Raw genomic sequence first — 13,215 nt, 5'->3', positions numbered from 1 at the left:
TTCGCCCACCGTTTCGAAACACCGAAAACAGCTTAGCCTAGATCGTGATCAGACATCTCCTACCTCGATGGAGTGGAAGGTAGCAGGGAGCCGATCGATCGTCTTTCGCCAGAGCAAACGATATCGTTCCCTTCGTCAACAGTTAGGAACGAAACAGATGCCTATAAAGTCTCTTGACCTGTTAATTTTAACGAGAGAGCATCAACCAGGGAAACAGAGCCGGTCAAACTTCTCTCGAGAACTTTTTCTCTCGATGATACAATCCTCGTGATACGAATTCTGTAAATTAATTTAATCGAAACAAACGTGTAAAATGCGTGCAATGCATTATAAATAATTCCCATTCGGAGGTCATTATTTCTTTTTTAAAAATAAAAGTGGAAAATTTCACGTCGGGAAAGGAAAGACGGCGATACGGGGAAGAGTTTCATTTAACGAAACATAGATTACCACAAGGACAAGTTTATAAAATAATAAAAACGTAAAAGGGTACGTATCGATTTTTCATTGCACGCAAAAGATAAATGTATCATACAGGTAATCGTAATCGAGCATCGACTACCTTCGAGGCAGTACACGCACGCGTGTAAGTACCTCGAAACTTTCCAATGAAATGAATAAATAAAAATTCGAAATATAATAATAAAAAAAAAAAAAATTCTCGAAAAATAAATCAGAATCGTTTACAAACTCTTGTTGCAGGGTGTCGTCTCGTAAATTTTCGAGCTGGTTTTGATAAACGATGGAGTTCGGGCCGCTCGAATTAATTTCGAACGTTAAAGCGTTTGGCGTGGGTTGGAGAGAGAGAGAGAGCCATCGAGACCATCGTCTTTTTCCCTCCGACAACTTTTCCCCGTTGTATACCGCGTTATTCGATCCGCTCGAAGGGAAATGGAGGATGGAAAACGAGAATGGACGCGAACGTGAGAATTAATTTTGTCGTGGACACGAAGCGTGAATTTGCCAGAACATTAGCTCTTAATGCAACCACAGAATCCAATCGCATTTTCCTCCGACAAAGGCACGGACTTTTTGTCGTGTTTGTCTCCGAGACACGATCGGATTTCACGCGATAAAAATAGTACTCGGGACGACGTCAAACGAACAACCGAGAATTCTATCTTAAACGAATAAAGGAAATTGACGAAAGTTGCAAGAGACATTCTATTTGTATATATTATTGTATCGCATTTTACCCCTTTTTTACCCCTGGTAAAAAAGTTTTTGAGAATTGTAAAATTATTGATGTGAATATAGAAGTAACGTAAGTTGGTTTCGGTATAAAGTAACTGTAGGAGTAAGAAATAATTAAAATTCTTTTTTAATTCAGAGAGAACAACGAGAGAACAAAACTTTGGTTGGTACATGCAAAACTTGGTTGTTAATAATTTTGATACACGTAAACAGTACCACATAGGAAATACTTTTTACAATTTCATTTTTGTTATATTTTTTCGTAAGAAAAATTTAAATTATTTCTTTTTCTACTTCATATCTCACATTTTATAATACAATCTTTATAATTTAAAAAATTGTTAAAATATAAATTATATTTCGTTTAATCAAAACTCCTTTTTTTGCCAAGGGTTAATATTCGTCGATAATTTCCGAAATATCGACGAAAAGTTTCGATGCTTCGATCACGTCTTCATCCTTCATCGTGTACGTTCGTGTGACGTGTTTCTTGAGCAAGGGCGATCTACTAGCCGGTATTTGTAGTGGTGAACCGGTTCACAAAGTTGCAACACGAAAACTGATCCTAGCTTCCGGAAAGCGTGTCTGAACCCTGGGCTCGGGACAACTCGAAACGTGACTCGTTATCCGTAACAGGGATCGAGCAGAAGAGGGCGTCTTTTAAGGAACCCGCGTGAAAATTAGTGGGCGGAACGAAACCTTCTGGAATCACCAACACATCGCAATCTCCATTTTCTTTTATTCGAAGAATATCCGGTGATTCCCTTTCAGGTGGAAAGATAAGGAAACGTTTCGAATTTGTGGTATTTGTCGATACGTGGAAATGTAACAATAACGACATCTGTTAGGTACGGGTAAGTTTTGAGGTTAGGTTTATTACAATTTATTATAGTTTACGCGCGTGTTCAATTTTTCGAAAAAAATCAAAGAATCATTTGGAATATATTTGTTGGAATATAAAAATATCAAATTCGCGACATTTGTTATAAGTTTTTAGGTTAGATTTACGATATAAACGATGTTTTATTCTCTGTTTTTGAGGTTAAGTTCCCGATACGAGTCTTTTAATTCGTTTATTTCGAGAAATTCATAACTTTAAATATTAAAACGAAGAACTGTGGTTGCATTAAGATATTATATATAATTATATTATAAACTCACGTGATATTATTTTCTTCTTCAAGTAAAAAAACACATATATCGAAATATCTGAAATAAAAATTTTAACATTCCCCGTCTGCACATGACTCAAACGAGTTCTTAGATAAATGTAATTTTTGAATTTTAAATATAATTGAAACTACTTATTATTTATCTTACGAGATTATTCGAATGAAAGTATAAAAATTATGGACGTCGCTGATTTTTTTATAAATATACAATAACGCAGAAATTGGCCAACAGGAAATACACTTTTTTCCCCTTCTAAGCCGTTTCACAAAACATCCTATGTAGATCGTGGGATCATCGAGGATCACGAAACCGCGATACTTTTCAATTACCGTTAATGAAATGAACCGAGGCCCCTTCGAACCACTTATTTCCAGCCCGTTTCGACTCGATTCTGAAGGGTTCTATGGAACTCATTACGTTCGGGTTCGTTGAAACTCGTACGATTTTCACGATGGGGGAAGAGGCGTTTCGCGGACCCGTTAATGGCGAAATTAAAGTTGCTTGGAACGATATTGGTCAGAATTCTCGTTATTCCTGTCGCGTATAAATGAAATATCTTCGACGATATTTCTTTTTTCACATCCCGTTACGTCTGGAAGAATTTTTGTAACCCGACAGTGAATTCGTTTGAAGCGACAAAAGAGGCATTTTCAATACAAGTTGAACACGTGGATAAGAACGCCACTTGAAAAGTCACGAAGTTGATGTCGAAACGTCGAAGTGACGGGTCTTCATTCTTATGATTTTTAAAGCGTGGAATGAATTCGTATCGCAACTGTTTTTAAAACCGCACATCACACTTTGGCGAGAAATATGTCGTGGAAAACCGGGAAGAAGCTGATTCATTACGTAACGTTTCGTACGTTAAACAAAGTGACACTAGTATTATGCAGAGTCGGAAGGAAATCCCTTGAGGCGAGGCAAGAATAAGAGAAATATTCTTCCTCCCTCAACGCGATATCGTACAATCTTATTTCTAGACGGGACATCTTCAGTCATTATGCATGGCCAATTTTTATGATTCTCTGCTGAATCAAATCGAAATTTCCTTTCAAAAAATTTCCTTTCCTTTCTCAATTTTGCACGTTATTGTATCGAGTATTCAGAGTATTCAACTTACGGAGAATTTTCTCGATGAAAGTTCTTTTTTTTTACACAAAAAAAAAAAAATTCGATACGATTCCAGACAAATTTCACCGACTATAAATATTTTCTTCCAATGATTTTATCCATTAATCGAAAAATAAAAAAAAAAAATAAAAAAAAAGGGGGAGGCAATATATTCATCATCAAAGAGCAGAGAACGAAAGTCAAAATACCTACTGTATTTACGATCACGAGGTCCATCTATTTTTCTCCACTTCACCCCTGCCCGCCCCCTCATTCGCAACACGAACAATTTCTCTTCCTCCGTGTTTCCGTGCATTTTATTTTATTCCACGGTTCCCCCGTCCTCCCGAAAATCGGTTTTCCGGCCACTCACTTTTCCATAAAACCGAAAGCGTGTTGCATCCCCAGATTTTCATCCCCCGTGGGGAGATCGCGCGGCCATTTTGATCGCGCCAATTGTCTAAATCCTCGCGCATTGTTTGCGAAGCTTTGTACCGTCCCGCGGAAGCTCCCATCCCCCTTTCACCCCTTATCGAACGCCTTCCACCCCCATCGCTCACAGCCCCCCTCTTTCCCCCCCCCGCGAATTCGAGTCCTCGCGTTGTCTCACGACGTGTTTTTTTCGAAACGCGTGATGAAGAGGAGGAAAACAAGGGGGTGGATCGGTGATCAACTGGGAATTGAAACGAGTTGGACGAAATGAAACGATACGACGAAGGGTTGGACATGGTTACATTGAGAATGATTTTGCAGTAAAATTTATCCCTTGTTACGTTTGTCGTTTTTGAGAACATATTTAATATTATCGGGCAAGCTTTGAAACTGTGTTGAAACTTTTTCTCCAGCCAAATCTGTTCTGTCATCTCTTGCAACACGGAAAATAAGGGGGTGGGTCGGTGATCAATCGAAAAACGAATGAATTGAAATGAAGCTATGAGAGAGGATCATGAGAATAATTTTGCGATCGAATAATCGTTTAATTAGAAAAAGTTATCATCCCTTATTTTTATCGTTCTTTTATCGTTTTTCAAAATATTTTTAAATATTAAGAAGTCATGGAATATTTCGAAACCTTTTTTCCCCCGAACTTTTACTAGTTTCTATTTATTTTCATAGTCTGGAACGAAAGATATCATTGTAGAAAGTTAATTCGTGACATTGAGAATAATTTCACAGCAGAATGATCATCCCCTTTATTTAACGTGCAATTGTGAAATATTTTGCAACCATTTTAATTATTTTTCAGAATCAAATTCTCCCGTCTCACGATACAATCAAATACAACGTGGCGAAGAAGGGATGCTAGAAAACGGGAGGGTTTGGAATCGAAACGAGTCGAATGGGACGGGGTGGTGGAGGATTGGATAATTTCGCGGCTGGATAATCGCGCATCGGGCTCTCCTTGTTAGGCCACTCTTTATCCTTTTTTACAACACCTTCTCCCAAGTTCTTCGACGCGTTCTCTCTTAGAAAGCCCTATAATATAAATTGCCGATCGTGGTATATCTTGAAACCACCAGAGGGCCAAGTTTATACATTCGAGCGATTATAGAGGTCGGAATAGGGGTGAATTTCTCGAGGGGTGTTCTCGGCGAAACGAGGAAATACGTCGACAGGGATAATTTCGAGGGGAAAATGGGGAGGGTGGTTAATACTTTTCCTTGGATACGTTTCGCTCGAACGTTAACTGCGTCCAATTTCGATAGTTGAAAATCAAGTGGCGGCTGGCGAGAAAACTTTGAGGTTTTGGTTGATTCGAAATAGGATCGATAACGGCTTCACATGTTAATTAAGGCTCGGAAGATGAATGCGTGGAAACGTCGAAGAATAATTAATTACGCCACCGGTACGCCGCAAGTTTCCGTTTAATGACGAATTTTACCAATTCATGAACGCATTTCGGCTTAATTCGTCGTTTCTAATTACCGCCTCTGTTCACCGCGCCTATCTTAATATCGATCAATAATTAATGAATGTCCTAGTCACGCTCGATTGCCTATGAATCGTACGAAAGAAGATTAAATAATCCCCTGCCCCGATTTTTTCTCTCGTCTTTTCCCTCGACGAGGTTTATCGATATTTGTTCCATCGCGCGTTACGATATTTTTATAGATATTGCGGATAGCCCGGATACTTGATATATTTTTCGTAATATAATATCTGTAAAGAGGGAAGCAATTTGAAATCTATCCTTGGCAAACGGATAAATATTTATTATTTTATTCTATATCCATTCCTTTCGTAAATAAATTTTTCTGGAAATACTTTTCTTTATTCCCAACCAAGTTTTTCAAATTACACGATGCGAAAAATACCAAAAATCCTTCGTTTCATAAATCTTAATTCCGACTCGAGTCGGGGTAAAAATCTTAAATCCTCTTCACCATTTCCAATCGTTCATCGTCCATCATTCCGAAAATAATTAATCGAATCACGCCGTTCAACGATCTTTCAAGATCAAACAGCAAGTAAAAAAAAAAAAAAAAAAAAAGAAGAAAAATAACATTAATATAACACAAATAAATGAACTGTGCGTAAAGATAATATATAATATATAAAATAAGTAAATTCTCCCAATCGATCAATCGCCCGACAGGAAGGGGGAGGCTATTAAATCAAAACGCGCCATCTTTCCTCGAGTCGTTTTTCCACGGGTTTCAATCCCACGCGTGTTTCCACGAGTTTCGCGGGTAGTTTTCGCGTCACGGGCACGAGGCAACTAATTTGTTACGGACACGGCTCCGATATAATGATCGATAGCGATTAAGAGCGGCGATCGAAACGTATAGCGGCAATGTATCCGGCAGAAGGGCAACACCGCTCATCTTGTCGAGTGCAACGCACCACCGACCCGTGTATACTTATACGAACATCGGCCTCCGCATGATTGATGACGCTTCCCTCGGCTCCCTATCGACGATGCGCCTCCACTCCGCATTATTATTGCGAACCACTTTGGGACCATCATCATCCCGTGTACGGCCGCCTTGGGAAATTGGGACTGTGCTCAAACTAACCCTCCACTCTCTCTCGCGTCCCTCCAATTCGCCGCATTTACCGCCTATATTCTATATTCCAAGATTGAAGAATTTCTTAAGAACAGCGCTACGAGCAATGGGAATGATTAGGAGTTGATTTAAACGAAAATTGGAACGATACTGGAAGAGATACTTATCTGATACTCGGAATTGGAAATTTGTTTCTGTCCATTTTCTCGAACGAACGGGATAAAGAATTTTAAAATAGATCAAAATATTCTTTGTTATACGTTGTCAAGAATCTGCAATAGATCTTTCCTATCATTTTAAATATTGAAGTAGAAATAAGTATAGTAGATATAAGATAGATGTAAGAATAAATGGAAAAGAATAACACATCGTAGAAAAAGATGACCAATTTCCGAGATAACAGTAACATTATTTTTCAGTTTCGATCGTCTCGAGAACGAAGTATTCTTTCAAATCAAAAAAAAAAAAAAAAAAAAAAAAAAGAAAAAATGTTACAAAGATTGGAAAGAATTTTCATAATATCGTTCTTGTTCGGTAATCAAACATTCCGTGGAGGTAATACGATGAAGTGCAAGTTAACGTTTCCACGAGTATGGGATTCGAAAGGGATGCAAGGAAGTTATGGCCGTGTATTCGCGAACGTTATCAGCAATGATTCCCCTGCGTACTCGTTTCACAGCGCGGTTCGAGGAAATTGTGTTACGAGTTCCACTGCATCCTGAAGAGGACTTATGGTTCGATGTAATATCTTCAGCTCAGGGAATCGGGGTAAGCATCGTTGAATACACCGTGCTCGATAACTCGGCAGGCATTAACGCCAAATAGAAATCACGTATCCTATATATATATATAACGTTAATCTTTTTATTCGCTATTCGTCAATGGCTAATTAGTTTCGATCATTTCCTATAATTAAATTCTCAGTATAATGATTCTCATAATGGGTCGTAATTTCGGAATACAGGATTATCCTATAATCGTCTGTTTTAATTAAAATTTCGTTGCTAAATTATTATCGTCGGTCATTCGATCGAATTGCACAATCAATATGCCATACGCAATACCAATCTTTTATTGCGTTTGTAAATTGATCGTTGCGCTTGTATATATATACGATAATGATTTAAAATTATACTCAAGATCAATTTGATATGATCTCTTGTGATAAATTAATATGTAATTATACGTATTAATAAGGATTAGCCACTTAACACGCAGAATTGAATACGTCTCTATTTTGTTTTAATTAGTAATTTATATGGAATATATATCTTATCAATATGTCTGAATAATTAATGCGATGTAATTGTGTTCTCGATCGTTTACCAATTCGTTAACCAGATCTAATTCGATATCTCTTTTACCTCGTATCTCGAGTTCGAATATGTTTCTGTTAATCGATGCATACATTCCATAAAAATTTGGAATTGTAAATCCATCTCTCTGACGAATCCGTCTCTTCGTATTTCCTTTCTCATTACGTGTAGTATAAATTAAAATGAGTTTCAACGTGTATCTACGTATCGGTCAATACATCTGATGCTAAAAGTTACGCGTTTTTCTATTGGTTTTCCATTTTGGAATTTTAACGTGTCAATATTTTGATAAAAAAATTTTTATATATTGATTGGAATCGGAAATAGAAAAATATTGAGAAAATATGGAAATATTGAAATAATTTATAACGTTGAGAATTTTTTTGGATGTTACGTTTCTACTAGTGTTAATTACTCTCTGTTCGAAATTCGAAACGATTCTATCGTAAAAAAAAGTATGGCGGTCAAACTCCGTTCTCCATTTAAAACACGCAACGGTGTCAAATATTTAAACTCTCTCGACAACTTTTAGTCATCGTTTAAAACGAGAATCTATTACATATTACTGGAATTTATCTCGCTTACTTATTAAAATCCTAAAATTTTCGATTAATCTTTCCGATCTTTTCGATCGGCCTAGAAGATTTAACCAACCGTTTAAAAGTCTATAACAAATTGAAATCTGATATCTAATTATTTCTACTCTAATTATATCAAATACAATTTTACTTTCTTAGAGAATCGAATCGAATCGTTTCGAATTTTACGAATTTATTTTTTTAACCGTGTTAAGAAACAATTCTGTTTGTTAGATCTCGCGAGTTTTCTCTCGCCGCCTGGGGGAGGCGTTGTAGATAAATTGAAGATAGCCGAAAGGAAGCCGAGATGCTCTTTTCCAGGCCGGTGTCAAGTAATTAGGTGTAGTTGGCGGAATAATTTCAAATTGGCTAAATTCTACGAAATTCTTCCCTGTGGTAAGGCTGCGGAACGACGAATTTACCTCTCCGGCTAATTATTCCGCCGGAACTAGCTTCTGAGATATCCATCCCAACTTGACCCTCGTTCCTTAATTTAGATTCTTACGGATTAACTTCAACCACTCTTCCATCTCCCGCCCATTCTTACTCTCTCTCTCTCTCTCTTCTTTCTTTCATTTTTTTCTTTTTCGCTCCAACATTTTTCTACCTCGAAGATAACGCGACGTAGACGTCTGATATTTCCCCCCCTCCCCTCTCTCCTCGCTTGGACGTCTTCGGTTGCTTTCATCTCGTTAAACTCGAAATGGTCGAGAAATTGTGGAATTGCATCTGTAAATCGAAATGTCTTACATCGGATTGCAAGATCGTGTTTGGAGAAATCTTCGAATCGCGTATATTTCATCTTTGTTGGGGAAATTGATTTTTCCTGCCCCCCTTCTCCCTTCCCTCCATACAAATTGTTGATAAAAGGAGATATTGTTTGAAAGGATGTAAGGAATTGATTGAAAATATTTCACGATACAATTGGAATCTTTTTAGATCCCAGGAAAATTCTTGGCGGAAAATTGGAGTCTTTGGAACAATTGGATCTTCAGGTCTTTTCGAGTAGGGAGAACGAAAGAAGAGAGAGAAGGAAGGGAAAATATAGTCTGCGATTAAAAAATTGGAATTATTTTCAAAATTTCCCGTGTTTAAATAAAATTTGAAAGCTTGTGAGTGAATTTTAATTGAAAATTTTATTGATTATTAATATTACGATGAATAATATCTTATTATTTTTTTTTATTACATAGCAATAAAATGTGCAACATAGCATAAATGTGCGATTGAGAATCCATCCACCAATCATCAAATTAGCCGATTTAGAGAGAAAAAATTCTGGATATTTGCAAAATAAAATCCAAAAGAGAAAAGAAAGATTCGAAAACAATGCACAGGGAAGAGCAATTAAAGGGATGAAATGCATATAAAAAAATAATTATCAAAATATCGTTTAGACCTTTAAATTTAAAAAAAAAAAATATTAAAAATTACTCTGATTTTTTACACGAGTGGTGTAATAATAAATTTCCGCATTTCAGTCCCCGATGCGGAAAATATCAGAAACGGGAGGGGAGGGGAGGGGAATCGATCATGCAAATTGGTTAATTAGCTCTGGTCGCGTGCATTGCCGTTGAATAGCCGCGTTGATGATAACGGTAATTTTTATCGCTTTCCCGATAACCGACCGATTTCTCGGCATCGTACAACCTTTTACGATATCCTCGTTGCTCGAACGATTCCCACCTGCGATTAATCAAAGGCGAACGCGTTTCCCTCCTCGAGCTGTTGGTAAACTTGCAAATTTTTTTTCCTTTTAAAACCGGGGCTCTAAAACCGCGGGGCTCGCCGTCGCCATCGTGGCTATCTGATTTGCGGTGCGGTTCCAGATCACCGCCGCAGAGACTGAGAATTCGAACGAGGGCAATTCGAATTCCCGAGTTTATACCATCTTTCTCCGCGATAAAATCTCGAGCGTAAAGCCCGAGGAACGAAGTTTATTCGTTCGAAGGAATAAATTGCGCCGCTCGGTAATCGGGACGTGGATGGGAACGTGATTCGAGATTAATGAACGATCGGCCGGAAACTCGACTTTCCAAGGATGATTCATTAACGATTCGATTCGAGCGTTGTATACGATATCGCGATATCGTATCATATCGTGGGGAGGAAGGATTTCGCGGGGGGATCGAACTCTGTGCACACGCCCCTATCGGCATTTAGCTTTGAGTCCGCGTGTTACAAGTTGTTCCGGTTTGTCGGTAGCCAGTTTCCACGGAAATTTCGTATTCTATTAGACCATTGAATCGTAATTTCAGACCTGATGGCCTGAACCATCCTGTCAAAGGCTCTTCTCGAAATTCCTACACCATTCACCAGTTATTATCAATTTGCCCGAGGGCATGAGATGAAATTATACATCGTGTATATACATCGGGATAAATCGTTCCGTAATTTTTCTAATTTTGCGAAATTTTCAAATGCTAGTCGAAAGAAGATTATAAACTCTGCCAATCTTTTCTTTTTTATCGATAGATCCAATAAGATGATTTAAATCTTAAATCGAAAATTTTTGTACCGTTTTTAAGAGGTGGAAACGGGAAATTTAGAATATATATCATCTTCCATCTCTCGAAACGCTCCTTGCGAATCAAATCCTATGCGGATCCTATACAGATCCGGGGGCTTGCGTGTAAATTAATTGCAAACACGCGTTTGGAAATACGAAATGATTTACAATACGAGATATCATTCATTTCGATCATAAATTAACAAAGCTACGCGCTAAATTAATTAATCATGCCGCGGTTTCGCTCACCCCCTAATATTCCCCCGTCACACGCATGATCGAAGCGCTATTAAATGTAATTATCAGTATTGCGATCTGCAAATTTGATTCACCGTGATTATATATCAATGATTTTCAAGAGGAGCTCGAGGATCGGGAAGAGAAACGATACGATTCGTTCGTACAATTTTCATCGACAATGTTGCATCGAGTGTATTGTGTTTCGCGGTTAATTAATCGGGATAACCGGTTCGTTTAACCGTTTAATCGAAAGGGGGGAGGACTCGAGCCTCCCCGAGTTTCCTCGAGGAATCGTTGTTCAAAAGTTCAAACCGTGCAAAGTTTCCGCTACACGCAAAGCTTCTTATTATTGTGTACCGCTAAAATTCTTAACGAAACTGATTTTCTTCGAATTAGAGGAAAGTTGGCCAACAGTATTTGCATGCGCACACCTACTACGAAAGTTTGCTCGAGGGAATTCCGGGCAAATTTCTATTCGATACATTCGAGGATCACTTATCATCCCCCTTCTTCCCTCTTGGTTCGGTTAACTGATTAATAAATGAGAAAGCTTTTCAAGCCAACTATTTATGTATACTTTGAACACGTCGAACGTATACCCGACACGCAGATCGAAACTTTGTCCACGATGGTATATCATGATCCTCTTAGACTTGGTGAGGTTTCATACTTCTCAGAAATAACCTATAATCATCACCACGTGGCCCTGGTTCAAAGTTTGGAAAGAGGAAGACGTCCACGATTTTGAATTAAACTTAAAGAGAGATCGATCAAATGATGGAACGAGACGTTTCGTATGCGTTAAATCAGTTATCTAACACGAGCAATTTAAGTTTTTTTCCGAGAAATCTCGAAAAATTGGGTATTATCAAATTTAAATTTGTTGAGAATATCTTTGAGAAAATTGTTTCATTCAGAAACAGATTAAAGGTAATCTTAATAACATGTTATATAAATTAACTTTTACTATTTTTAGACATTGTTAACTTTTATTCGAGCGCAAAATCTACTAAAAAGATTGAAACCTATCGAAACCAAAAAATCAAAAAAAATAATCTTTTCATCTCTCCCATTTCCTTATACATTTTCTCATCCTAAATTACCCTAATTCCTTTTCCCCCCCAAAAAAAAAAAATCCGCAGAAACATTCGAATCACGGAATACGCGTATTCCTGAACATTATTCCTATTAGCGAGAGAAAGAGAGAGAGAAAGAGAGACTCATCTCTCGTCGAACAAAACGCTTGAACAGCGACGAATCCGCGCCGTATATGGGTCATTCTAACGGCAAGCCTAAAGGGGAACGCGCGTTTAATTCACGAGATGTCCGGGGGGCAGGCGCGGAATCTCGCCTCGACCTCGGTCGAAGTAATCGTCGCAGACGTCGTCTCGTCGACGATCGCTTGATTGCGACGTCTTCATAAATACCAGCTCTTTCTCCTTCTCTTTCTCTTTCTCTCGTTGGACTCGAATCGAGACCAGCCACCTCTCCCTCTCCCTCCCCCCTATATAGTGCACGCGACGTTTTCCATCCGACGCCTCGGGCTCTTTAATACCAGTTTCCAGCCCTTTCGGCGCCGATTCGATCTCCGAGCGAGACGTACGACTCGATGAACCGGCAGAAAATCGAGAAGGTCTTTCTTCGCGTCTCTCACGTGTCTTCTTACGCGACCGATTCGTTAATTCGATTTCTCTCTCTTTGAACTTTGCGTTGGAGGAGGTTATCAAAGTTAATAGGAGAGGATGTAGTTGGTTCTCTTTTTGAATGAATTTGATTGGTCGATTGTCGCTAAAATTTGTTGAAATTAAATTAATCAAGATACGTACGATTGTATAGCAGTGATGACAATTTTAACTTTGGAACACGATCACGCAGAGTTCTTCGTTAAATTTTTTTTTTATATATCGATAAGAAAAGTTATTTTAGAATTTTTTCGAAAATTTTTGCGAACATCTGTTACGTGTTTCGAGATATTTTTTTCCAACATGTTACAGTAAGTTTCCAAGATTCGGTGCAATTCGATTCCTTTCTTTTCAGATTACAATGTCTCTCTTTTTTTTTTTTTTTTTTCATTTTCAATTATAAAC

The 13,215-nt window shown here is 38.0% G+C and overlaps 2 protein-coding genes across 5 annotated transcripts in view; one reads left to right on the top strand and one right to left on the bottom strand.

Moving 5' to 3' along the window:
• The window catches only part of LOC122718550 (chaoptin-like), a 534,511-nt gene that overhangs the window by 346,037 nt on the left and 175,259 nt on the right, over positions 1-13,215 (bottom strand). The window lies entirely within an intron of this gene.
• LOC122718552 (protein artichoke-like) overlaps positions 1-13,215 on the top strand; it is a 205,552-nt gene that overhangs the window by 58,558 nt on the left and 133,779 nt on the right. The gene's annotated exons all lie outside the window — the stretch shown is intronic.

The sequence above is a fragment of the Apis laboriosa genome, unplaced genomic scaffold, assembly GCF_014066325.1.
Source record: "Apis laboriosa isolate Shangri-la unplaced genomic scaffold, ASM1406632v1 scaffold64_cov150, whole genome shotgun sequence".
Taxonomy (NCBI): domain Eukaryota; kingdom Metazoa; phylum Arthropoda; class Insecta; order Hymenoptera; family Apidae; genus Apis; species Apis laboriosa.
This window is presented reverse-complemented; position numbering and strand designations above follow the sequence as displayed.